At 36.6% G+C, this 25,753-nt stretch overlaps 1 protein-coding gene and 1 pseudogene across 6 annotated transcripts in view; both read left to right on the top strand.

The window, feature by feature from the left end:
- TBL1XR1 (TBL1X receptor 1) overlaps positions 1-25,753 on the top strand; it is a 188,787-nt gene that overhangs the window by 106,511 nt on the left and 56,523 nt on the right. The window contains exon 1 of one of the 6 annotated variants that reach the window (XM_032629513.1): positions 21,783-21,910. The exons of the other annotated variants lie outside the window; for them this stretch is intronic. The gene's annotated coding sequence lies outside the window, so the exon portion shown is untranslated. Of the gene's footprint in view, positions 1-21,782; positions 21,911-25,753 lie in introns of those variants that run through there. 6 annotated transcript variants of the gene reach the window in all.
- Positions 15,747-20,701, top strand: LOC116752748 (annotated as a pseudogene).

Below are 25,753 nucleotides of genomic sequence, written 5' to 3'. Positions count from 1 at the left end.
TAAATTCTGTGTTAATACAAACTGTATAGAATTTGAATATTCTTCAAAGGTGAATTGTGAGTGCTTTCACAGGACCTCAAGAGGAGACAGAATAATAAGGATTAAGGCATCTTGGCTTGAGATCTCTAGGGTTTTTTTTCCCACTATAGGTAAGAGTTAAAGGTACAAACTGTGAGGAAATTTTTCCTTTATTAAAATAAGATTTTTATTCTCATCTGTTTGTGTTAATCTCTTACTCAGGAAGATCAGTATTTGCTCTCCTTTGTCTACACTTATTTTCTTGTCAAATCACTTTTCCCCTAGATTTTTCAGTTATACAGTTTCCATTTGGTTCTTTTTATACTTTCTCCTTCTGAGAAGTTCTGTCTTTACCATCATTTCAAGTGCCTACCTTTAGCCCATGGAGGATGGATAAAATGGCTGCCTTAACATCTTTGTTTGATATTTCTCACATGTAGATCATCTCAGGATTGGCATCTGTTATTGTCTTTCTCTTTGAGAATCAGATTTTCTTGATTCTTTGTATGTTGAGTAATTTTTTATTGTATCCTCTCAGGAGATGATGATGATGATGATGACGATGATGATGATGATTTTTTTGTCTGTTTGAAAACAGACACGTTCGCTAGAAGTTCTGTTTGTGTCATGGACAGTGGTTCCACTGCGAGTTCAGCGTTCAAAGCCTTTGCTCCGCTGCTTTGGGTGTACTCCTCCCGTGCATCCCTCGGTGTTAGTGTGGGATGCTGACGGTGGCTCATATCTTCAGTTCTCAAAGCCTTTGCCTTTTTGAGTGTGTTCTGCATCCACATCCTGGGATGAACTTGGGACCTGGGTTGATGCGTATACAGAATTACAGGATCCAGCTCCCAGAGGCCTCTTTTTCCTGGTTTAGTTTGTCTCTTTTGAATCAGGGGGACTGGCTCAATCAGGGTCTCGAGGGGAAAAAACATGGGGAAGGAGGTATGTCAATTACAGTCTTGAATAAGTGTGTTCTTAAGAATAGTAGGGGGTTATAATTCAAAAAAATGGGGTAGTGACTCCTATAGGACAAATCCTCCCACAAATAGTGACTGCAATCTCTGGACAACATAAGAAAAAAAAAAAAAAGTGAGAGGACACTGTAGAGCAAACAGAAACAAGAAGAAGCTGGTCTGGAGTGGTATCTTAAAATAAGGGAACGGCCTTGGGTGAGCTTCCCATTGCGATGGTGTTTTGCCAGAGGGCAGGCTCCTGTTGGCTGGTTTGCAGTCTTACTGGCTTGAGGAGCCACACAGTTCAGAACTACCACAGCGGCTGCAGAGCAGTGGAGCCCAACAGGAGGAAGAGGGGGAAGCCTAAGGAAGGAAAGAACCACAGAGGTCGAGTACCGAATTCTGTGTATAAACTGTCAAATACGGGGGCTGACCCCTAAACTGGAAACAGTCCAGGTATCTATCAACAAGAGAATAGATACACAAGCCGTGCTGTATTTGTATCACAGAATACTATTGATCAGTAGAAAGGAGCAAACTATTGGTACCTGAAGCAATTTTGACTAATCTCTGAAACATTATGCTGAGTGAATGTAGCCTTACATAAAACAGGACATAATGTATGGTTCCGTTTATAAGATGTACTGAAAACAGGCAAATATCTATTGTGTATTGGGGTGGAGGGTGCAAAGCTAGTCAGTATTGGGGGGAAAAGTCATTGGCAGGGTTTAGAAATGGATGAATGGGTGCTGGGGACAGGGATTATGTAGGAAAAGATATGTGGGAACTTTCTAGGGTGATGGTAGTATCCTATGTCCTGTTAGGGATTAGAGTTTCTTGAGTTTATGCATTTGTCAAAACTCATTGAACGGTACACCTTGTAAGTATCCATTGTATTTTGTTTGCATGAAATTTTTACTTTAAGAGAAAAACCATACTAAATACTTTATTATAGTTAATGATAGGCAATAATGAAGTTATATATGGGGGAAGTTTACTGATATCTGTAACTTTTTTTGGAATGCTTAAAAATTAAGATTAATAATTGTGGTAAAACAAGTAGAAGGAGGTGTTAATTTTAAAGCCTTGGTGATAGCTATGTGAATATTCTTTGTACAGTGCTTTGCAAATGTGTGAAATTTGCAAAATGAAACATTATATTGAATAAAAGATACTACTAGGCAGTATATCTCTAAACTAGTTTCCTGCTGTTAGTATGTTGTTTTTAGTGGCTTTCATAAAAATTGATATTTCTCTGAATTTCAAAAATAGGTTAAAGAGTTTATCATTGACAATTTTCTGCCTATGCACTAAGCTCTGAACTGTTTAGGATGTAGAAAGATACAGAAGTAGAAATAAACAACTAAAGTGGGAAGACAAACATCCACACAATAATTTGATTACTTCAGAGTGATATAGCAAAATCTCACTAAGATCATTTATAATACATAAATTCTGAGGGAATGGATACATAATTAGAGTGTGATCAGAGTTAAATGTAATTAGTGGGAGATGGAATCCCTGGGGTTGCTTATTTTGAACAAGTTTTGAAAATGCTATTAGAGGAAATTATTAGATTCCCTTTCCATTCTTTTAATTGGCCAATTGTGGTTTATAAAGTATGGTTTAGGACACATTTTTTACTGTGTTGTATTCATCCTTCAGAAGAGGAATGCTACATGATTTTTATGCTAAAATTATTAGATTGAATGATGAGAATTTATTTTAAAAAATAATCTGTATTTTAGGAATATGGTAATTGTATGTTAATAAGCTGTTCTGTTAAAAAGCAAATGATCATTGTTCCAGAATTTTGTAACTTTATAAAGTTTTGAGAGATAAGTATAGTGTTATTAAAAAAAATTGACAATATCTAGTATTAAGGATAACCATTCTAAAATACTGTTTTGTTTTTGTTTTTGTTTTTGTTTTTTTGTGGTACGCGGGCCTCTCACTGTTGTGGTCTCTCCCGTTGCGGAGCACAGGCTCCGGACGCACAGGCTCAGCGGCCATGGCTCACGGGCCCAGCCGCTCCGCGGCATGTGGGATCTTCCCGGACCGGGGCACGAACCCATGTCCCCTGCATCGGCAGGCGGACTCTCAACCACTGCGCCACCAGGGAAGCCCAATACGATTTCATTTTTTATCCTAATTTACTCTTCAGAAAGCTATTCTGATAGACTGAATTTTTTAGATGTATATATCGGAATAAATTATAAGTGGATAAAGATGAGAGAAAACTGAAATATTAAACTCTAAATTGTAATTATGAAATGTGAGATTTTTTTTTAGCCATTAATTTGATTATCTCAATTTCTTTTTATTGGCAGTTTTTTTCTTCCCCAAGCCTGATATGAGAACTTTGAACAAAACTAGGCAGTTATTAAATACATTTTAGAAAATAAAAAGTTATATGTAATTAATTGATGTTTAAATGGCTTGATAATTTCTAGTGAGCAGAAATTAGTCAGGTTTGGACTTATTTTTGGTCTTTTGTGTTTTTATTTTTCCAATTATATTGCAATAATGAAAAGAACGACCATTTCTATTAAAGCTTTCTCAAAGCAAATGTGCTGCAAAAAACCCCCAAACAAACAAAAAGCAAATGTGCTGCTGTTTTGTGTGCAGCATCTAGCCATTTATAACTGTTTTTAGAATTTTGTATTATTGATCTCTAAATGAGGCGTTTTGGTCTTTGGGAAAATTGTACTGTATGCTGACTTATGTAAGTGGTAGGAAGAGTAACAAATGTGCTTATGTTCTACAAATTGAAATTTAGTGAGGAACAATCCAGTGGGCTTCTTGCCACATACCAACTAGTTATTTAAACATCAAATTCTCCTTTAACTGCTCATCTTGGTACCAACGCCTTTTCAAAGGAGAATAATACTTTACCCAGTACAGTCAACCAGTCCTGAATTTTTGAGGAGCTGGTTTACATCTGCTTGATTTTGGCGAAAAACAATACTGCTTATAGTAATCATTAGTAATTGTATTTTTATTAGTAAATAAGCATAATGTTTAAGTGTCTCTGAAAAAGTCATTGGGGGAGGGGGAGGTGAGGTAGTTGGAGTAATTGCTGAAAACAGCTTAGGCTCGAAATAGCACCCTAAAGTATGCTTCACATATCATACTGATTTCTACTGTGTGCAGCTAAGTGTAAGGTTATTTTAATCAACTCATTAGGGCTGTAAATCAAAATGCCCAGATTAAAATCGAAAATATATTTCATGTGAGGGAAAATTTTGTTTCCCAGATTTTTTTGTCTCAGAGATACATGGATATCACAACTATTTTAAGACTAGCCAAGAACAAATTTCATTACCATCAAGACTGCTTTATTTTTGTCTTTGTTTCTACCAGCCAGAAAGAAATTTTATTAGTGATTCTGAATAACATACTAGGTATTATATTGCCAGGGTGAAATGTTCAAGTGAATAATTAATGGAATTATGTGTATGCCAATTTATTTTATAATCACTATGTAATTTGCATAAAGTAAGCTGTAAAAACAAGTGTTTTTCATTGACTGTTTCATTTTTATCTTTAAATCCTTTAAAAGATATAGATCACATCCTTTAAAAGAGATTTTTGATAGTTTTTTTTTTTTTTGCGGTACGCGGGCCTCTCACTGTTGTGGCCTCTCCCGTTGCGGAGCCCAGGCTACAGGCGTGCAGGCTCAGCGGCAATGGCTCACGGGCCCAGCCGCTCCGCAGCATGTGGGATCTTCCCGGACCGGGGCACGAACCCGTGTCCCCTGCATCGGCAGGCGGACTCTCAACCACTGTGCCACCAGGGAAGCCCTTGATAGATTCTTGATAGTAGAGATACGTTTTTGTAGAGATATGTTTATTGGTTCTCATATACCTAGAGTTTTAGAAGTCTGCCAGGTGAAAATCATAGCATTCACATAAATAAAAAAATAAAGTATAACATCAGCTGATCTATGAACTTAAAACTGAATTTATTAGACCCTGGATGATTAGCTAGGACTAATCAGTTAATTACCTATATTTAGGAAATTGCAGTTAGGAAACCACAAGTTTTTGAGGCACCAGAGCCTTTCTATTATTTGTTACTTATAGAAGCTTGATTTCTTTCAGTATAGAAAACTTAAACAAAAGATACTCTTCTCTTTTTATATTTCTTTGTGTCACCAGTGGAAAAAAATGTCATTTATTTCAAATTACCTTGTTGTCAGAAGAAGCCAGGTTCTATTTTGAGAGCTAACCAGGAAAGAAATTATTATGCTTAGGGAAAATACTCTCATTAACAAAGAAGGATATCATAGCATAATTATTGTTTTATTGCAACTAAAAGTAATTGTTTAATTTACTCTAATCATTTTTTGTGTCATTTTACTCTTTGTTCAGTTACTTAATTGTGGAAAGTTATGAGGCATTTTATCACCTAAAGTAATTACTAGCCCAAAGGTGTTCCTGTAGTGTTTCCAAGATTTACTTGGGCAGTCTGGCTGCTGAATAGGTTTTTTGAGGTCATAATTTGGTCGCTCACTGCTAATCTAGTTTAGATGATAATGTTACTTACTAAGGCTGGTATATTGTAAAAACCTTTCTGGTAGTGAAAAGTTATGAAAGAATTGCTTTTTGCAGTTCAGTATTTGTGAAAATTGTTTCCATCCCTGTTCCACCTGCTGTTTGCAATGTTAACTTTACTGTTAACAAAAATCCTGCATTTTATTGCTTCTTCCTAAATTCATCTGTAGAATCCCTCAGTGTTAAAGCTAGAGGAGCCCTTTCAGATTATCTAATTCAGCACCCTCATTTTACAGATGAGGAAACTGAGGGCTTGGACTAGAACAGAGGTCTCCTGACTCAGTCCAGGACTCTTTCTATTACATCATGCTGCCTGATGTTTGTTTATGGAACTCGGCAACATCACGTACAGGGTGAGCTTTTTTTTTTTTTTTTTTCCCCCAAATGAACACACAAAGTAATAGATACTCATCAGCTGCTCTTCATCATTCTTAACTTTCATTTTCCTTTTTTACCCATACCTATTTTAATCCATAATATATAGCCCAATTACTCATGACTTTATTTTGCTGCTACTTCTTCTTGGCATTTGACCATTATTTATTTTTAATTTTTTTTTTTTTTTTACGGTACGCGGGGCTCTCACTGCTGTGGCCTCTCCCGTTGCGGAGCACAGGCTCCAGATGCGCAGGTTCAGCGGCCATGGCTCACGGGCCCAGCCGCTCCGCGGCATGTGGGATCTTCCTGGACCGGGGCACGAACCCGCGTCCCTTGCATCGGCAGGCGGACTGTCAACCACTGCGCCACCAGGGAAGCCCTTGACCATTATTTTTAAGAGCTAAACTCTTAGTAACAAGGTTTCTTATCAGTAACCACGGTAGCCTTACCAGGCACTATAGCAACAGTAGATTAAAATTCATAACAGGAACAATTTATGGAATCTTAGGTTTAGATTTAAGAAGTGAAATATAAGTAGGTAAGTACAAGAGTGTGTATATGAGACCTAAGAGTAGATGCGGTACCAAATATGAAAGCAAAGAAGAGGACAGAATCAGAAAGTCAAATGCAGATGTGGTACCAAATATGAAAGCAATTTTTTGGTGAAATAACAAAATGCCAAGAAATATTAGCCAACAGTGTGGCATGGTTGCAGTAAAATGCCTTGTCCTGTGAACTCATGGCTTTAAACACAATTGTGTTTTAGATTATTGAATTATTTTCTGTATTGATGCACATATTGTCCCATTTTTGGCTAGTGAGAGCCTCTTCAGGTTGGTTCCTATGTCCTTTAGATAAGACCTTAGTTTTAGGTAGCTGTCTTGCTTTTTGGTTTGACAAGGTATTACAGGTTTGTATGGTTTTCAAAGGTAACTCAAGGACTTCTAAGTTCTTGTAATTAAGTTCAAGATTTATAAGTTTCTTTAGGACCAAAGTATCATTTCCACTCTTCCATTTTCATAAAAGTTTTTTATAAACACTGTCCATCATTAATTTTGCTTTTTATGGAATTAGGAAAAGACAAAATCTTTCAGCTTAGACAAAATTAACATGCTTCTCTTGTATATATTTTTTAAAATCTCTTGTTTCATGTCACTGTAATAACCCTAACGTTAACCTCTAGAATTTTAGGGTAAACTAAAGCACTAATTAATGCTCAACTATGAATGCTGGATAAGTTTGTTGGATTGGTAGAATACTGCCATCATAGTCACACCTTAATCACTTACATATGTATTATATATATGTGTTACTGCAATTCTTTGACTGTTTAGCTATTTATCAGCCATTTTAAAGGGTCCCTACCCACCTGCCAGTTAACTAATTGTGTTTTGTGTTTCAGGTGAACTAAATCAGAGGTCCAGAAATATTACGTGACAGTAGTTTTTCTGAAAATATATCTGTGGGGAGAACGATTGTAGGATGTTTTACATGAATTGTGCTTTGATTATATTTCTTACACATGAGAGCTATATTTTATGACTTATGAAGATGCATATATATATATATATTTTATAGCTATTATGTGTTGAATGCCAAAATATAAAGTACAGGCTGCCTTTTTTTTCTTTTTCTTTTTTTTTTTTTTTACGGTACGCGGGCCTCTCCCGTTGCGGAGCACAGGCTCCGGACGCGCAGGCTCAGTGGCCATGGCTCACGGGCCTAGCCGCTGCGTGGCATGTGGGATCTTCCTGGACTAGGGCTCGAACCTGTGTCCCCTGCATCAGCAGGCGGACTCCCAACCACTGCGCCACCAGGGAAGCCCCAGGCTGCCTTTTAAATGCTTTAATTTGGTAGTGACTAAAAAATCAAATATGTACAATAAAAGGTGATATAATAACAATGTTAACATGTAAGTTATAAATTGGCTTTCCATGCACTCCTACCTACCTGTGAGGTTCGTAGATTAGATTTTATTTCTATTTTTCAGAATGGGAAACTGGGGCTCAGGGAGGTTAAATGACTTGATTTAATGTCAAAAACAGTAGCATTTGAAAGAAAATAGCAACATTCTGATTTCTAACCTAACAGTTGTTTTTTAACTACTGACCAGTTTTGAAAAGGGTTTTTTGTTTTTTTCAAAGAAACAAAAAAACAAAAAACTGTGCTTTGGGGTACAGGTGGAAAGGAGGAAGCATCTTTTTCAAGGTTGGCGTTTGAATAGGCTTCATAAGGAGATGACATTTGAAGAATAGAAAAATTTCATCACTTGTAGTTGGAACAAAGAGCTTAAAAAGCAGAAATGTGGAATTGGGGGGATGTTAGAATGATACAAATATATTCACCTGAAGGTAGAGTACATTCAAGGAAGGTGCTGTACAGGCAGATGGATACCTTGAGACCATAAGGAGAAGGAGAACTTAAATGCTTCGATAAAAAATTTAGAGTAAATGTGGAAGCTAATAGATACCAATGAATACATATGACATAATCAGGGTTATGTTTTATGCATAGATTTTAGAAGACAGTTTGAAAAAACCTAGGAGACATTGAAGTTATTGTAGTAATACAGGTGGTAGGTACTGCAGAAAGGAAGGCATGGTTGAAAGTGGCGTTGTATAGGTAAGAGAAGATGGAATCCAGAGGATTGCAGGTAAAAGCTGAGATAGAAAATTGAATCCAGTATAATACTAAAATTTAAAGTGTTGGTGAATGATGGAATTAGTGATAGTTACAGGCAAGAGGAGAAACACGTTTGGGAGTATAGGGCATAAATTGCCGCTAATAATGCTGAGTGATGATATCTGAAAGGCCGTAGATATTTGCACATCAGTCAGCTGGAACTGGAATGTTTGGAATGGGAAAGATGAGGGGCCGTGTTAGAGAGTGGTACGCAATGGGAGAGTTGGTGGTTTTGTAATTCTTCAGAGTGGATGAGATCCTTAGTTGGGGTAGTAGAGGGAAGATCAGAGGACTAATAAAGAAGTCAGCTGTACACATGTAGGGCAGGAAGAAAAATCAGTAAAAGAGATAGAAGAGGACAGAATCAGAAAGTCAAATGCTGGAAGTTTAAAAGATTTTTTATTTCAGTCTTCTCAAATGCTGGAAATGGCAAGGAGTGTGAAGTAATGAAAGCGTATGAAGACCTGTTGAATTTCGAGTTGATTAGTAAAAAAGTTATTTAGAATCCATAAAATTTGAACAGTAACAAATGTTTTTCTTCTTTATATGTGTACATGTATTCTTTTACTTAAATGTGTGGATATGCTTATACTTCTTGTTGTGTACTTTTTTCTTTTGCTCCCTCCTCCATCAGTTTATTGTTTTTTGATGACTTTATAATCCATGAATATTGTGAATGTACCACGATCTTGTTTTGATACTCTCCTTTAATGGGCATTCACTGTATTTCCTCCCCCCGCCAACCTTTGCCACTAAAAAAAGTGTTCTTAAAATAAACATCCTTAAGAACTTGTGCTTTTATTTCTCTGTGTTGTAGAGTATATGTATTAGTTGAACTACGTGACATTGCAGCTGTGTGACCATTGTAACAAACAAACAAAAAAAGGGAAATTCTTATGTTCCAGTCTAGTGTTTTTACTTCTACTAAAAAGTTGCCAGATTGTTTTCCAAAGGGTTTTTTTTCACATTTCCTCTTGCACTGTGTGACCTGTCCCCACCTTCCTGCCAGAAATAAACATTCTAGATCTTTTAAATTTTTACCAATTTTAATGAGTATAATTTTACTCCATGTTACTTTGATATGTATTTTCTTGATATCTAGTGGATCTTTATGTACTCAGATATAGCTGTCATTTCTTGTATAGTATTTGAGTTTCCAGTCTTGGTTAAAAAGATTTTTTTCCTGCTCTCTAGATTGGACATGTAGCTTCGATGTTTCTTTAAGATGTGTTGATATATGTGAAGTATCTGTGTATATGTACACACATACACATATATACACAAACATACACATTTATGTGCTTTAAATATTTTGGAATTAAGTTTTGTCTAGAGTAAAACATGTGGGCCCACTTTTATTTCCTTTCAGATGGATAGTTACTTGTGACAGCTCAAGTCTGCACAGTAATGCAGCCTCTTCCTTTGTTCAGATCTTTGTATTTTTCAATTGACTATTATGTTTGGTCACATAAATCTGTGCCTTTCTTGTTAGTTTCTTTTGTAAATATTTAATAGTTTTTTGCTCTTGTAAGTGGAATATTTATTTTCTCATCTGTATAGGTGCTTACTACTGGAGCAGAAAAAAGCTATTGTTTTTGTTAGCCACTGTATTAAATTCCTTTACAAAGGGCTAGTGATTTTACTAGTTAAATAGTATATGTAGGAGACCCAACAAATTACAGATTCAATGTTAGAGACTATTTTTTCTCTTTTGTATCTTTTTCTACTACTTCTTCAGAGAGGCAGCACAAGATAATAGGATGAATAAAAATAAAGATTTTTGAATTGAGCAAAAAATCAAGGAAGTTCTAATAACTTTTACCAAAGAATTAAAGCCATCTGAGATTGAGGGGCTTTTAGTGAGATAGGGCCCCTAAGAGAAGTTAAAATTTTTGAAAATCCATGATGGCAAATCTGATAAGGAAGTTAAAAACCTAATAAAATGATTGTCAAATAGCTCAGAGGTTGCAGAATGGTTTTAGATACAACATGGTTTGGGATTTACATAAGTTACAGTGCTTTTGAGTTGGAATTGGTAAGACTACGTGAGTTAAATGTCACAGTTCTTGAAATGTCTGATCAGTAGGTTTGCATGAAAATGGAGGGAATGCAGATACAGTTAAGGAGGATGATATGGGATTGGAAGACACTGAGAAGCATGAGTAACGTGACGTTATCTTGAAAATCTGTTCAATTAGAAACTGAGTAGAGAGGGCAGACAGCAGAAGCAAGAAGAACTACAGTTCTTCGGCCTGTGGAAGGAAAACCACATTCACAGAAAGATAGAAAAAGTGAAAAGGCAGAGGACTTTGTACCAGTTGAAAGAACAAGGTAAAACCCCAGAAAAACAACTAAATGAAGTGTGGACATAGGCAACCTTCCAGGAAAGAATTCAGAATAATGATAGTGAAGATGATCCGTGACCTCAGAAAAAGAATGGAGGAAAAGATGGAGAAGATGCAAGAAATGTTTTACAAAGACCTAGAAGAATTAAGGAACAAACACCTAGAAGAATTAAAGAGCAAACAAACAGAGATGAACAATACGATAATTGGAATGAAAACTACACTAGAAGGAATCAATAGCAGAACAACTGACGCAGAAGAATGGATAAGTGACCTGGAAGACACAGTGGTGGAATTCACTGTTGTGGAACAGAGTAAAGAAAAAAGAATGAAAAGAAATGAAGACAGCCTAAGAGACCTCTGGGACAACATTAAATGCAACAACATTCACATTATAGGGGTCCCAGAAGGAGAAGAGAGAGAGAAAGGACCCGAGAAAATATTTGAAGAGATTAGAGTTGAAAACTTCCCTAAAATGGGAAAGCAAATAGCCACCCAAGTCCAGAAAGCACAGAGAGTCCCAGGCAGGATAAACCCAAGAGAAACACATAATAATCAAATTGACAGAAATTAAAGACAAATTATTGAAAGCAACAAGGGAAAAATGACAGATAACAGACAAGGGGACTTCCATAAGGTTAACAGCTGATTTCTCAGCAGAAACTCAACAAGCCAGAAGGGATATATTTAAAGTGATGAAAGGGAAGAACCTAACACCAAGATTACTCTACCCAGCAAGTATCTCATTCGGATTCGACAGAGAAATCAAAAGCTTTACAGACAAGCAAAAGATAAGAGAATTCAGCACCACCAAACCAGCTCTACAACAAATGCTAAAGAAACTTCTCTAAGTGGGAAACACAAGAGAATAAAAGGATCTACAAAAATAAACCCAAAACAATTAGGAAAATGGTAATAGGAACATACATTTCTATCATTGCCTTAAATGTGAATGGATTAAATGCTCCACCCAAAAGACACAGGCTCATAGAATGGATACAAAATGGATATATGCTGTCTACAAGAGACCCACTTCAGACCTAGGGACACATACAGACTGAAAGGGGATGGAAAAAGATTATTCCATGCAAATGGAAATCAAAAGAAAGCTGGAGTAGCAATACTCGTATCAGGTAAGATAGACTTTAAAATAAAGAATGTTACAAGAGACAAGGAAGGACACTACATAATGATCAAGGGATCAATCTGAGAAGAAGATATAACAATTATATATGCACCTGACTTAGGAGCACCTCAATGCATAAGGCAACTGCTAACAGCTATAAAAGAGGAAATCAACAGTAACACAGTAATAGTGAGGGACTTAAACACCTCACTTACACCAATGGACAGATCATCCAGACAGAAAATTAATAAGGAAACACAAGCTTTAAATGACACAACAGACCAGATAGATACTTATAGGATATTCCATACGAAAACAGCGGATTACACTTTCTTGTCAAATGCACATGGAACATTATCCAGGATTGATCACATCTTGGGTCACAAATCAAGCCTTGGTAAATTTAGGAAAATTAAAAGCAAATCAAGCATCTTTTCTGACCAAAACGCCATGAGATTAGAAATCAATTACAGGGGAAAAAGACATCGCAAACACATGGAGGCTAAACAACATGTTACTAAATAACCAAGAGATCACTGAAGAAATCAAAAAATACCTAGAGACAAATGACAATGAAAACACGATGATCCAAAACCTATGGGATGCAGCAAAAACAGTTCTGAGAGGGAAATTTATAGCAATACAAGCCATCTCAAGAAACAAGAAAAATCTCAAATAAACAATCTAACCCTACACCTAAAGGAACTAGAGAAAGAAGAACAAACAAAACCCAAAGTTAGTAGAAGGAAAGAAATCCTAAAAATCAGAACAGAAATAAATGGAATAGAAACAAAGAAAACAATAGCAAAGATCAATGAAAATAAAACCTGGTTCTTTGAGAAGATAAACAAAATTGATGAACCATTAGCCAGACTCATCAAGAAAAAGAGGGAGAGGACTCAAATCAATAAAATTAGAAATGAAAAAGGAGAAGTTACAAAGGACATAGCAGAAATACAAAGCATCCTGAGAGATTACTACAAGCAACTCTATGCCAATAAAATGGACAACGTGGAAGAAATGCACAAATTCTTAGAAAGGTATAACCTTCCAAGACTGAACCAGGAAGAAATAGAAAATATGAACAGACCAATCACAAGTATGAAATTGAAACTGTGATTAAAAATCTTCCAACAAACAGAAGTCCAGGACCAGATGGCTTCACAGGTGAATTCTGTCAAACATTTAGAGAAGAGCTAACATGCATCCTTCTCAAACTCTTCCAAAAAACTGCAGAGGAAGGAACACTCCCAAACTCATTCTATGAAGCCACCATCACCCTGATACCAAAATCAGACACACATACTACAAAAAGAAATTACAGACCACTATCGCTGATGAATATAGATGCAAAAATCCTCAACAGAATACTAGCAAACAGAATCCAACAACACATTTAAAAGGATCATACCAAAAAAAAAAAGGATCATACACCATGATTAAGTGGGGTTTATCCCAGGGATGCAAGGATTCTTCAATGTATGCAAATCAATCAGTGTGATACACCATATTAACAAATAGAAGAATAAAAACCGTATGATCATCTCAATAGATGCAGGAAAAGCTTTTGACAAAATTCATCACCCAGTTTTTTTATGATAAAAACTCCAGAAGTGGGCATAGAGGGGACCTACCTCAATATAATAAAGGTCATATACAACAAACCCACAACAAATGTCATTCTCAGTGGTGAAAAACTGAAAGCATTTCCTCTAAGAACAGGAACAAGACAAGGATGTCCACTCTTGCCACTATTATTCAGTATAGTTTTGGAAGTCCTAGCTATGGCAATCAGAGAAGAAAAAGAAAAGGAATACAAATTGGAAAAGAAGAAGTAAAACTGTCACTGTTTGCAGATGACATGATATTATACATAGAGAATCCTAAAGATGTTATCAGAAAACTACTAGAGCTAATCAGTGAATTTGGTAATGTTGCAGGATACAAAATTAATGCACAGAAATCTCTTGCATTCCTGTACATTAACAACGAAAGATCAGAATGGGAATTTAAGGAAACAATCCCATTCACCACTGCAACAAAAAGAATAAAATACCTAGAAATAAACCTACCTAAGAAGGTAAAAGACCTGTACTCAGAAAACTATAAGACACTGATGAAAGAAATCAAAGATGACACAAACAGATGGAAAGGTATACCATGTTCTTGGATTGGAAGAATCAATTTTGTGAAAATGACTATACTACCCAAAGCAATCTACAGATTCAGTGCAATCCCTATCAAATTACCAGTGGCATTTTTTATAGAACTGGAACCAAAAAATCTTAAAATTTGTATGGAGCCACAAAAGACCCGGAATAGCCAAAGCAGTCTTGAGGGAAAAAAACAGAGCTGGAGGAATCAGACTCCCTGACTTCAGACTATACTATAAAGCTACAGTAATCAAGACAGTATGGTACTGGCAGAAAAACAGAAATATAGATCAATGGAACAGGATAGAAAGCCCTGAGATAAACCCACGCACCTATGGTCTACTAATGTATGACAAAGGAGGCAAGGATATACAATGGAGAAAAGACAGTCTCTTCAATAAGTGGTGCTGGGAAAACTGGACAGCTACATGTAAAAGGATGAAATGAGAACACTCCCTAACATCATACACAAAAAGAAACTCAAAATGGATTAAAGACCTAAATGTAAGACCAGACACTATAAAACTCTTAGAGGAAACATAGGAAGAACACTCTTTGACATAAATCACAGCAAGATCTTTTCTGATCCACCTCCTTGAGTAATGGAACTTAAAACAAAATAAACAATTGGGACCTAATGAAACTTAAAAGCTTTTGCAAAGCAAAGGAAACTACAAACAAGACAAAAAGGCAACCCTCAGAATGGGAGAAAATGTTTGTAAATGAATTAAGGGACAGAGTATTAATCTGCAAAATATATAAATAGCTCACGCAGCTGAACATTAAATAACAAACAACCCAATCCAAAAATGGGCAGAAGACCTAAATAGACATTCCTCCAAAGAAGGCATACAGATGGCCAAGAAGCACATGAAAAGCTGCTCAGCATCACTAATTATTAGAGAAATGCAAATCAAAACTACAATGAGGTATCACCTCACACCAGTTAGAATGGGCATCATCAGAAAATCTACAAACAACAAATGCTGGAGAGGGTGTGGAGAATAGGGAACCCTCTTGCACTGTTTGTGGGCATGCAAATTGATACAGAGCCACTATGAAGAACAGTATGGAGGTTCCTTAAAAAAGTAAAAATAGAATTACCATATGATCCAGCAATCCCACTACTGGGCATATATCCAGAGTAAACCATAATTCAAAAAGACACATGCACCCCAATGTTCATTGCATCACTATTTACAATAGCCAGGTCATGGAAGCAACCTAAATGTCCATTGACATTTGAATGGATAAAGATGTGGTACATATATACAATGGAATATTACTCAGCCATAAAAAGGAATGAAATTGTAGAGATGTGGATGGATCTAGAGACTGTCGTACAGAGTGAAGTAAGTCAGAAAGAGAAAAACAAATATTGTATATTAACGCATATATGTGGAACCTGGAAAAATGGTACAAATGAACCGGTTTGCAGGACAGAAATAGAGACACAGATGTAGAGAAGAAACGTATGGACACCAAGGGGGGAAAGTGGCAGGGGGGTGGTGGTGGGATGAATTGGGAGATTGGGATTGACATGTACACACTGATATGTGTAAAATAGATAACTAATAAGAATTTTTAAAACTCAGAAAAATAAGTGTAAAAGAAAGAAACTGAGTAGATCAAAGATATAAGGAGTTTACAGTGAAAAAGAGGATGTGTGTGTTTTGTTTTGTTTACAGTTACAGGATTTAAAGATAAAGAAGTTTTTGAAGTGTGTAGTGTGATGTCGGCATGGTTTGTATGACCCGAGGAACTTGTTAAGATCGACATGCCTGGGCTGTACTTCTGACTTGCTGACCCTGAATTAAGAGTTTTCCGAGTTGTCACAAAGTTTATGACATTACTTTGAAGAAGCTGCCACAGGTGATTTTGATATACCACACTAAACAAGAGTCACTAGTGGGCTAGAAACTGGAATGTGGCCTTTTTCTTTCTTCCACCCCTTTCTCCAAAAAAAAAAAAAAAAAAGAAAAATGGAGATACAAGTTATTGAAGTTGAGAGGGTAATAGAGCTCAATATAGGGGTGGATGAGAAGGAACATTGAGTTGTAGTCATCACTGAAGATTATTTTTTGGTCTTTTTAAATACTACTGACTAGTGGGAAAAAAACCATTATTCATTTATTTTCAACAAATAATAATTGGGTGCCTCTTATGAATCAGGCTATATTTCAGGCATAATTAGTGAATATTAAGGATTAAGTGTGTCCTTTCCCATAGCTTGCATTTTTTTTTAGCTTGCATTTTTTAATAAACATGATAAGCTGTCATTCCTAGAGTATTTAATTGCATCACCACAGTGTTTGAAATATCTAACCTATCCCACACATTGTATGATCCAGTATGGTTTCTTTAGCGTAGTGGTCTATGTAAATAAAAAATTAATTTTGTATGTTTTCATTTGCTGCTATTACCTCTAAATGCTTTTTTATTGTTGCCCTGAAAGTTTCCTTTACCACTAATATAAGGAGGGACAGAAAAAAGAGGTGAACCCATTTCCATTACATAATGGAAAGGAGGAGCATTCTTTCAGTTCTGGCAGTCTTGAGTTTCGGCACAATATGCTTCTTAAATACAGAACAATTGAAAGGAAAATAATTCCAGACTCTTACCTACTGGCTGTGAATAGGTTGAAAACCTTTCCTATATTAGGTAACCCTGTGATAACTGATCAAGTAACCAGAAACTGAGAAAAGGGATGAAGATTCTTCTTTGTTTCATCTTCTCACTCTTCCTCTCCAAACCCAAATCTCTGTATAAGTTTTGATAATAGCAGATGCTCTGCGCTCATGTCTGTTTTGCAATCACTATTTTCATGGGTTCAGTTTTGCATACTGCTCATATCTAGTACTGTAGCCATCCATTTTAGGTTTTTTTAAACCAGTGTTTTAAGGAGAAAATGAGTGTATATTTACATGTAAATGTTTTGAGGTTTTAATTAATAGGGGCAACCTAAACCAGGAGGAGAAAAAAATCTCTTGTTCCCTTCAGCTCTAAAGCCTATGATTCTTAATATTTTATATATTATAGGTTGTATCAGTTAACAGTTATTTTATACCAGCAGGACCAAAGAAAATAGTACTTTTTTCCTGATTTGTGTTACATTTATTATAATTTATGTTTTGGGCTTTTAGTTCAGTAGAGTACTTATAAAATGCTGAGAAACCTTTCTGTAGAGTGAAAATAGGTATGATTTGTGGGAACAATTCTTAAAAATTTATATGACAGTTCAAATGCTCATTGTTTCTAACTTATATATTCATTTTCATTATAACATTTTATATGTAACATTTTTATCATAACAATTACTCTTTTTATAACTATATAGGTATTTTAATTGAGGTTGAGTGTTTTTGAGATCAGTGGCCTAAACAGAACGTCGTACTTTTTTGAAAGAATGTTTCTTTTTCCTTTTGTTCAGAGAATTGTATAAGAAAATTCTGCTCCAAAAAGCAGTTTTTAGTTACATAATTGAGATGAAAAACAAAGATTAACTTTTCCTTTGCCCCTGAAGCACACCGTGCTCACTCTGAGCTCCAGACTCCTACTAAGCTAGTGCCGCCGTCATGTCCACCAGTCCCCATCATGATTATCTACCGGGACCTCATGAGCCGTGGTGAGATGTTCTCCGACATCTACAAGATCTGGGAGGTTGCTGACAGGCTGTGTCTGGAGGTGGAGGGGGATGATGGTCAGTAGGACAGAGGGTGACATTGATGACTCGCTTATTGGTGGAAATGCCTCTGCTGAAGGACCCGAGGGTGAAGGTACTGAACACAGTAATCACTGGTGTCGATATTGTCATGAACCATCACTTGCAGAAAACCAGCTTCAAAAAAGAAGCCTACAAGGAGTACATCAAAGATTACATGAAGTCAGCCAAAGGGAAACTTGGAGGACAGGGACCAGAAAGAGTAAAAAACCTTCTGTGACAGGGGCTGCAGAACAAATCAAACACATCCTTGCTAATTTCAAAGACTGTCCGTTCTTTATTGGTGAAAACGTGAATCTAGATGGCATGGTAGCTCTGCTGGACTATTGTGCGGATGCTGTGACCCCACATATGATTTTCTTTAAGGATGATCTAGAAATGGAAAAATGTTAACAAATTTGGCAGTTACTTTGGATCTGTCACCTGTCATCATAACTGGCTGGCTGCTCCTTTTCATCCACTCGACACCAGGACTTAGAGAAATGGGACTGATGTCATCTTGAGCTCTTCGTTTGTTTTGACGGTGATTTATTTGGAGCTGAGGCATTGCTTTCGAGAAAAAAATACGTCATGTAGTTTGTCTAAAAATGAAATGCATTTAAACTAAAAAAAAAAAAAGATTAAATATCTGATTGTAATCAAGGGGTTTTACTATACTAGTAAGAAAACTTACTACTAATTCCTTGATGTTTTTGAAGTAAACTGATTCTGAAGTTGTCTCTGGGTGTAGACAGTATTCTCTTTTCCCTAAATGTGTTTCCTTCTCCAAAAAAGAGATGAGGTTGAGAGCAACGAGAAGAAAAGCACTTTCACTCTCTCAGTTGTTTTGTGTGTGTGTGCAGTTTTTTTTTTTTTTAAACTATTGAGCACCTAGCATGCCTTTGCATCATATTGAAGGAAAAAGGCTGTTCTAATACCTGTACTTGAGAAGCAGAAAATTGATCAGCAATTTGATAAGTCTGGTGAAAACCCTTGGAATATGTCTAGATGAATTTATACCAAGTCATCTTATCTGGAGTTGTTTACTATCCATAGAAAGAGTCAAGCCCAGGATTTCATATTCAAATCAGGATCAGAAAACTAGGATACATGTTGAGTATGAAATAAGTCATTGTATTGTCTCTGCACTCACTACCCTCATCCTTATAGATTTCCTTATCCTTCCCATTCATTACTGTGGAGAAAAGGCTAGGCTTCATATGTTACAGTGGCCTAGAAAAGATGAAAGGCTTATGAGAAACTGGAAGAGGTAAAGAGAATTAAAATTTTTCTTTTGCCTTCCAAATGACATTTTCAGATGGTTACTTTTAAACAGAATCCAAACAAGGTCTGCACACTGCTTTTGGTTGCTAAATTTCAGTCTCTTCCACCTGTTGGTAGAAAAAAATTGTCCTGTCAAATTCTCCATATTCTGGATTTGGCTAATCACATCATTGTGGTATTACTAATACATTCTACTGTCCTCCTGTAACTTCTGTAAAGTGCTAGTTGAGGTATGATTAAATTCACTTTTTAATTCTTTGATCACGAAGTCTTTTCTTCCTTCTGCCTCACACCATGGGGCATACACCATCTGGTTGTATCACTTTCGGTGGTGTTGATGTTGATTAGTGGATTTAGTTGTTGTTAGTCTGATCTATCCATTATAAAGTTCCACATCAGATATTCCCCTGGTGGTCTTAGTGTCCATTAATGATTGTTGCCTAGATTCTTTATTTTCTTAGGGATAGAAAATTGTTGTTTTAATTATATCATTGTTTTTGCATTGATTAGCTGGAATTCTGTGAAGAAGGACTCTTCCTTGTCAAGTATTGGGATACTGAAATAGAACTTGCACAGCAAAAGCAGGGTATGTGCTTGAGTTGTTTTAGTTGTCAGTTTTTAGACTGATGAGTTGGTGGTACCCTCTCAAGGTGACCAGTGCTGTGAAGTTTATTTTTAATTTTTATAATCTCATGGATTAAGAAGTATTTTTGAGGTGTTTTAATCCATTGCGGTTCCTGTCTCCTTTTGACGTGATGCACGTGGCCTTCGGTTGTTTCCTTGCTTTCTTGCATGGCAAGATGTTCCAGGTTTTCTGCTTCAGCTGTGAAATTGGTCTTTCCTCCAAAGCATTCCTATTTTTATGAGAAGTGTTTATTTAGAGACTACAATGAAAGCACGGAGTGCTTTTTACTACTAGGTTGTCATTAATTGTTGCTAGGCCTTTTTGGAACAAGGAAATGCGTATTTAGTAAGAGAAATAAATCACAAATTCCTGCTTATATTTCAATTCAAATTTAAGATTACTATAGGGTTTTAAAGCTTGATTTGTGTTGTGTGAATTTTATTGAAAATACATCTGTATTATAAACACGAAAATAATTTTAATTTTTTGTATGCAGTTCCATCAGATAAGTGATTTTTATAAAAGTAAAACGACCAAACTTATTTATTATCAAGAAAAATTATTCCTTGAGATAATGTGACACATTCATCCTCTGCCTTCTCATCCTCCCTAGCATATTGCTATATATCTTTCAGGTGTAGCCAGCTTGAGGAGTACAGACAGTACTATACCATGAAGAGAAAATGAAAAGATCTTTACTGCTTCTCTATTCGTACCTATTTTTTTCCTTTCTGAAAATTTTGATTTGTAATGGATTTAATGTAATTTCTTATTTGTTTTATATATATTTATAAAAATATTCAAATTAGTAATGCTAAAGAATTATTACTATAATAAGACTACAGAAAGAAGTTTAAATTTTCTTTGTGATTCTTTTTTGTCCCTAGGTTATATCCTCTAGGGATATATGCAGTCAAAATACTACTTTAAAGTATGTTAGTTTTCTTTATGATTATAAATAATTTCACTGGTTTACAAAAATAAAGATTTATTTTCCAAATACTTTGCATGTAGATAACGTGGGTTGGCTGTGCCTCCGTTCTGTGTCTTCTCATTTGGGGATCCAGGCTTTCAGAGCAGGCCCCATGTAGAACACGCTCATTCATGTGGCAGAAGAAAAGAGTAAGAGCACTGGCAGATACTTTTTTTTTTTTTAAGATTTTTTTGATGTGGACCACTTTTAAAGTCTTTATTGAATTTGTTACAATATTGTTTCTGTTTTGGTGTTTTAGCCATGAGGCATGTGGGATCTTAGCTCCCCAGCCAGGGATCGAACCCGCACCTCCTGCATTGGAAGGCAGAGTCTTAACCACTGAACTGCCAGGGAAGTCCCTGGCAGATAATTTTTAATACCTCTTAAAGCTGTGATTGGACAGCTCATCTACTCAGTTTCCGTTGGCCAAACTATGCCACGTAGCCAGGGTCCAAGGGTTACGGTGGGGATGAATAACTATTGCAGGAAAAGAGAAGAGTGATTAAATTCTGAACAGTAGTAATACATTTGACGACATAAAGTTACTTAAATTATTCCATGCATGTTGATGCCATCATAGTTAACATAATTAGTGTTGGTCTGAATTTTGTTTTAAAGGGATTTTATCTGATAGCCAAGCTAGAGAGATAACTGAAGGTCAGGGGAAAAGGCTTTTTTGTTAGCCTTCGTTTACAGCTGCCATCTACACTTTTGGAGGGGTAAAATGATGGCATCTTTGTTTACTAATCCTGGGCTTTCTCTGCTTAATGACTGTTATAGGTTGAATTGTGTCTTCTGAAATTCATTAGTTGAAGTGCAAACCCCCAGTACCTCAGACTATAACCTTATTTGGAAATAGGGTCTTTACAGAGATAATTATGTTAAAATGAGGTTATTAGGGTAGGCTCTAATCCAATATGACTGTTGTCCTTATAAAAATAGGAAATTTGGACACAGACACACAGGAAAAACAGTGTGAAGAGCCACAGGGAGATATGGCAAGGTGGCTAGAGTAATACATCCAAGGAGCCAAGGAAGCTAGGAGAGATCCTTCCTCAGCACCTTCAGAATGAGCCCTGCCAACACCTTGATGTTTGGACTTCTGACTTCCAAAACTGTAAGGCAATAAATTTCTGCTGTACGCCACCTTATCTGTGGTACTTTGTTATGGCAGCACTAGGAAACTAGTACAGTGATGTAGTTTGACAATGCTGTCCAGTTTGGCTTGATTGTAAGGGTATTGGAAGAAATATAAGCTATACCTTTAGGTTACTATATCAGAAGGGGCTTTATTGTCAGGCTAAAGAATTTTGGACTTTGCTAAAGGTGTGCCTTAAAATAGAAGTTTGGCAGTCAAGGCTAGAAGAAACTAGCTTGAGAGTAGTTTATTCTTTCAACCTTTATAGTTTAATAATGGAGTAGTTTGCTGCTGAGGAGATGAAAGAGGAAGGATGCTCTGTTTAAAGTACCTTCAAATCTGTTGTCCTTTCAAGCTCTGAAAAGGTGCAACATAGTTGAGTTAGTTCTCTCTAAGCTGGAGTTCTTTGTTTAACTGCATACCACTAAATTTTATAGTTGATTTGTTAGGGGAGTTTTGAAACTTAAGTGTATGTGTTGAATTATGTCCCCTCAAAGATATGTTGAAGTTGTAACCCTTGGTACTTGTGAATGTGACCTTATCTGGAAATAAGATTTTTGCAGATGTAATTAAGATGAGGTCATTAGGGTGGGTCCTTTTTCCACTGTGACTGATGTTCTTATAAAAAGAGGGAAATTTGAACACGCACCTAGGAGAAGGGCATGTGGTATGTGAAGACACAGACACAGTGGGAAGATGGCCATGCAAAGATGGAGACAGGGATTGGGTTGCCACAGGTCAAGGAATGGCTGGGGCTACTACCCAAAACTGGAAGAGGCAAGGGAAGATATCAGAGTGCTTTCAGTTGGGTAAACAGGACTTCCCAAACTTTGCTCTGCCCTGTATTCACCTGGAGATCTTTTAAAAATATTGCTATCTGACTCCCACCTCCAGAGATTGTGGTTTAATTAGTATGGGATGCTACATGGACAGCAGGCTTTTTAAAAGTTCCCCAGATGATTTAATGTGCAGCAAATTTTGAAGAACCATGGGGCTAAACCTTCTAGCTTAGTCAGATATTCTCCCAGGTCCCCCTGCGCATGCAGTTTTGTGTTCATTTAGTTTTGATTAGCCTCTAAGTAATACGCTTCCCCCTCCCCCCACCAAATTTGTTTGTGCCTTGGCCTGTCATGATTTTTTTTTAATGTTGTATTCTATTCTGTTCTTGCCAGCTGGTTAGGCATGTGATTATATTCATCTTCATATATGATGAATTATTTATAAAGTTGTTCTAAGATGTCTATTTGTATTAAAACACCAAATACATTTCAAATTTTTCTAAGTCATATATGTATATCTGCTTTTGAAGGTTGAATTGTATTAGTGTTACATAAGTTGCAAGTAAATGAAAAAATTAATTTGTGTTGAAATAGACCTGTATTTCATGAATTATACAAGTAGTATAATTATTCAAATCATTATTGACCATTTCCTACAAGATTATATTAGGAATGATAAATTGAAGGACCTGAAAACATCCACCTTCTCGAATATTTCTTTTTGTCTTCAGGTCTCCCACTTTATATCATTTTTTTTCACGTTGTTAGATCACAAAGTGAGTAACATCTAACATCTGTAGATATATTCTGGGTTAGTAATTTCTCCATGAGAAATTAAAAACTTTTTTGTCCATGTGGTAGTCTAAAAATAAAATAATATACATAACACATTTTAGATCATCTGGGTGGCCACTTTGTAACAAAGTAAGACCATTTGTGTTTATTTTAATCCTGTAGTAGACATTGTACATAAAGTACCTTGGTATTTTATTTTTTTAATTTTCTTTTTTAATTTTGGCTGAGTTGGGTCTTTGTTGCTGCACGCGGGCTTTCTCTAGTTGCGGCGAGCAGGGACTACTCTTTCGTTGCAGTGCGCAGGCTTCTCATTGCAGTGGCAGAGCACGGGCTCTAGGTGTGCGGGCTTCAGTAGTTGTGGCTCACGGGCTCTAGAGCGCAGGCGCTCAGTAGTTGTGGTGCACGGGCTTAGTTGCTCTGCGGCATGTGGGATCTTCCCGAACCCCAGGGCTTGAATGTGTGTCCCCTGTATTGGCAGGCGGATTCTTAACCACTGCGCCACCAGGGAAGCCCAGTACCTTGGTATTGATAGGTAGTTTTTTTTTTTTTTTCATTTTATAGTTGGAAGTGCTTTCAGATGAGGACCATGCCTAGTGTTTTTATTTATATTTATATGTTAGTAACAATAAAATATACAAACCAACTCTTGGGACTAGTGTGTCACTTTGTTTTCTTATAGAAGGTACTTGGTATTACTCAAATTTGAGAAACACTGAGTTAAGGTAATGTAATTTATGCATTTGTTATAAGTTCCTTGGAAAGCAGGACATCAAGCCATTATTATTCATTGACATTTTGTTACATCAGATTGTTAAGATTGTCATCTACCTAACTTTAAGGGATGAAATGTATTTGTTGGCTGTGTTGGTCGGGGACCTAGTGTAAAAAACCTAGAGTACAACTACCGATTGAGGAGGGCAGGGGCTCAGCTGGTTTTAGATTGTAGCGGGTCAGAGGTGGGGCTCAGGGGGAAGCTGGAGGGAGTTGTCAAGGCAGAGAGTTTCATTGGTAGAGTAGTGCTAAGTACTGGAGTGCTAAGTATTAGAGTGCTCGGAAAGGAGACTAGTCTGGGGAAAGGATGATGGGAGATCCTGGGGACAGCTGTGTTTACCCAGCAATTCTGCCTGGGCCTAGGTTTCTCTGCCTGGCAAAAGGGTGGTAATAGCTTATATACAATATCAAAAAGAAGGGAAACCCGATTAGCTTAGGCTTGAATTTCTTCTGATATATCCACGGCAGTTATTGATATGGTTAGGAGTAGCAAAATGAGTGTGGATTAGTTACTTGCCATTATTAAACACAGATGTGCCTCTGTTTCCTGGATCTCCACTCCCCACATCTCCTCTGCGTCTTTCTTTTGTGTCCTCACAGTGCAGAGGGGCAGGTATGGAATTTGTACCATGTATAGCCTGGAAATCTGACTATAAATAATGGCAGATTTGTTGCTCAGCTAGCTGTCTCCTTTTATTTCTCATGTAGCTAACAGATGGAGTATATGATTTAATTGATTCTGTAGTGCCAAGGCCCTGCATTATTTGTTTCCATGTATATGGTGAAGAAGGCTGCCATTGTTTGCAGTGTTGAATGTATTCTCTTTAGGAAACAAAGGCTGCAAGACAGAGACCAGCTTCATGTTTCAGTTGTTGGAGAAGGGATTGAAGCCCTTTGGAACCTACCACTTAACACAGATGTGAGGCTGGGCAGACGTGCAGGATAGTGGGAATCCACACCATTGGAGGAGAAACTGTCACGGGGGCAGTGCTCCTTTACCACAGCCTCCACACCGTTTCACTGCTTTTTGTGAAGGAATTTGATAAAAATATGGGATGCAGCCTGGAATTTGGCTGTGAAGACTATTCTGTACAATATCATTCTTTGTATTAATAGATTTCTCTATTGCAGCATTCAGGGCCTAGAACAGTGCCAGGCTTATATTAGCACTCAGTAAATGTTTGTTGAATGAAGGAGAGAGAAACTGAATTTCAGTCAAATTATTGAAATTTATACACAAGCAGGTGTATCTGGAAAGAAGTTCACTTATAGGTGTAGTCTCAGAAAATGTATAATTTTCACTCCTCCATATTTTAGTTAATAGATTCCATATGTTTTATCAAAGCTAGAACTTTTACATGAAGATGTTTATGGCTTTTAAGTACCTTTTTTTTTATTAGGTATAAATTTACAGGATACCTAATGTAATTTCAATATGAACATAACAGAAATCATACCAGTCATGATTTAGGTCATA

This window comes from Phocoena sinus, chromosome 4 (assembly GCF_008692025.1).
Source record: "Phocoena sinus isolate mPhoSin1 chromosome 4, mPhoSin1.pri, whole genome shotgun sequence".
In the NCBI taxonomy this organism is placed as follows: domain Eukaryota; kingdom Metazoa; phylum Chordata; class Mammalia; order Artiodactyla; family Phocoenidae; genus Phocoena; species Phocoena sinus.
This window is presented reverse-complemented; position numbering and strand designations above follow the sequence as displayed.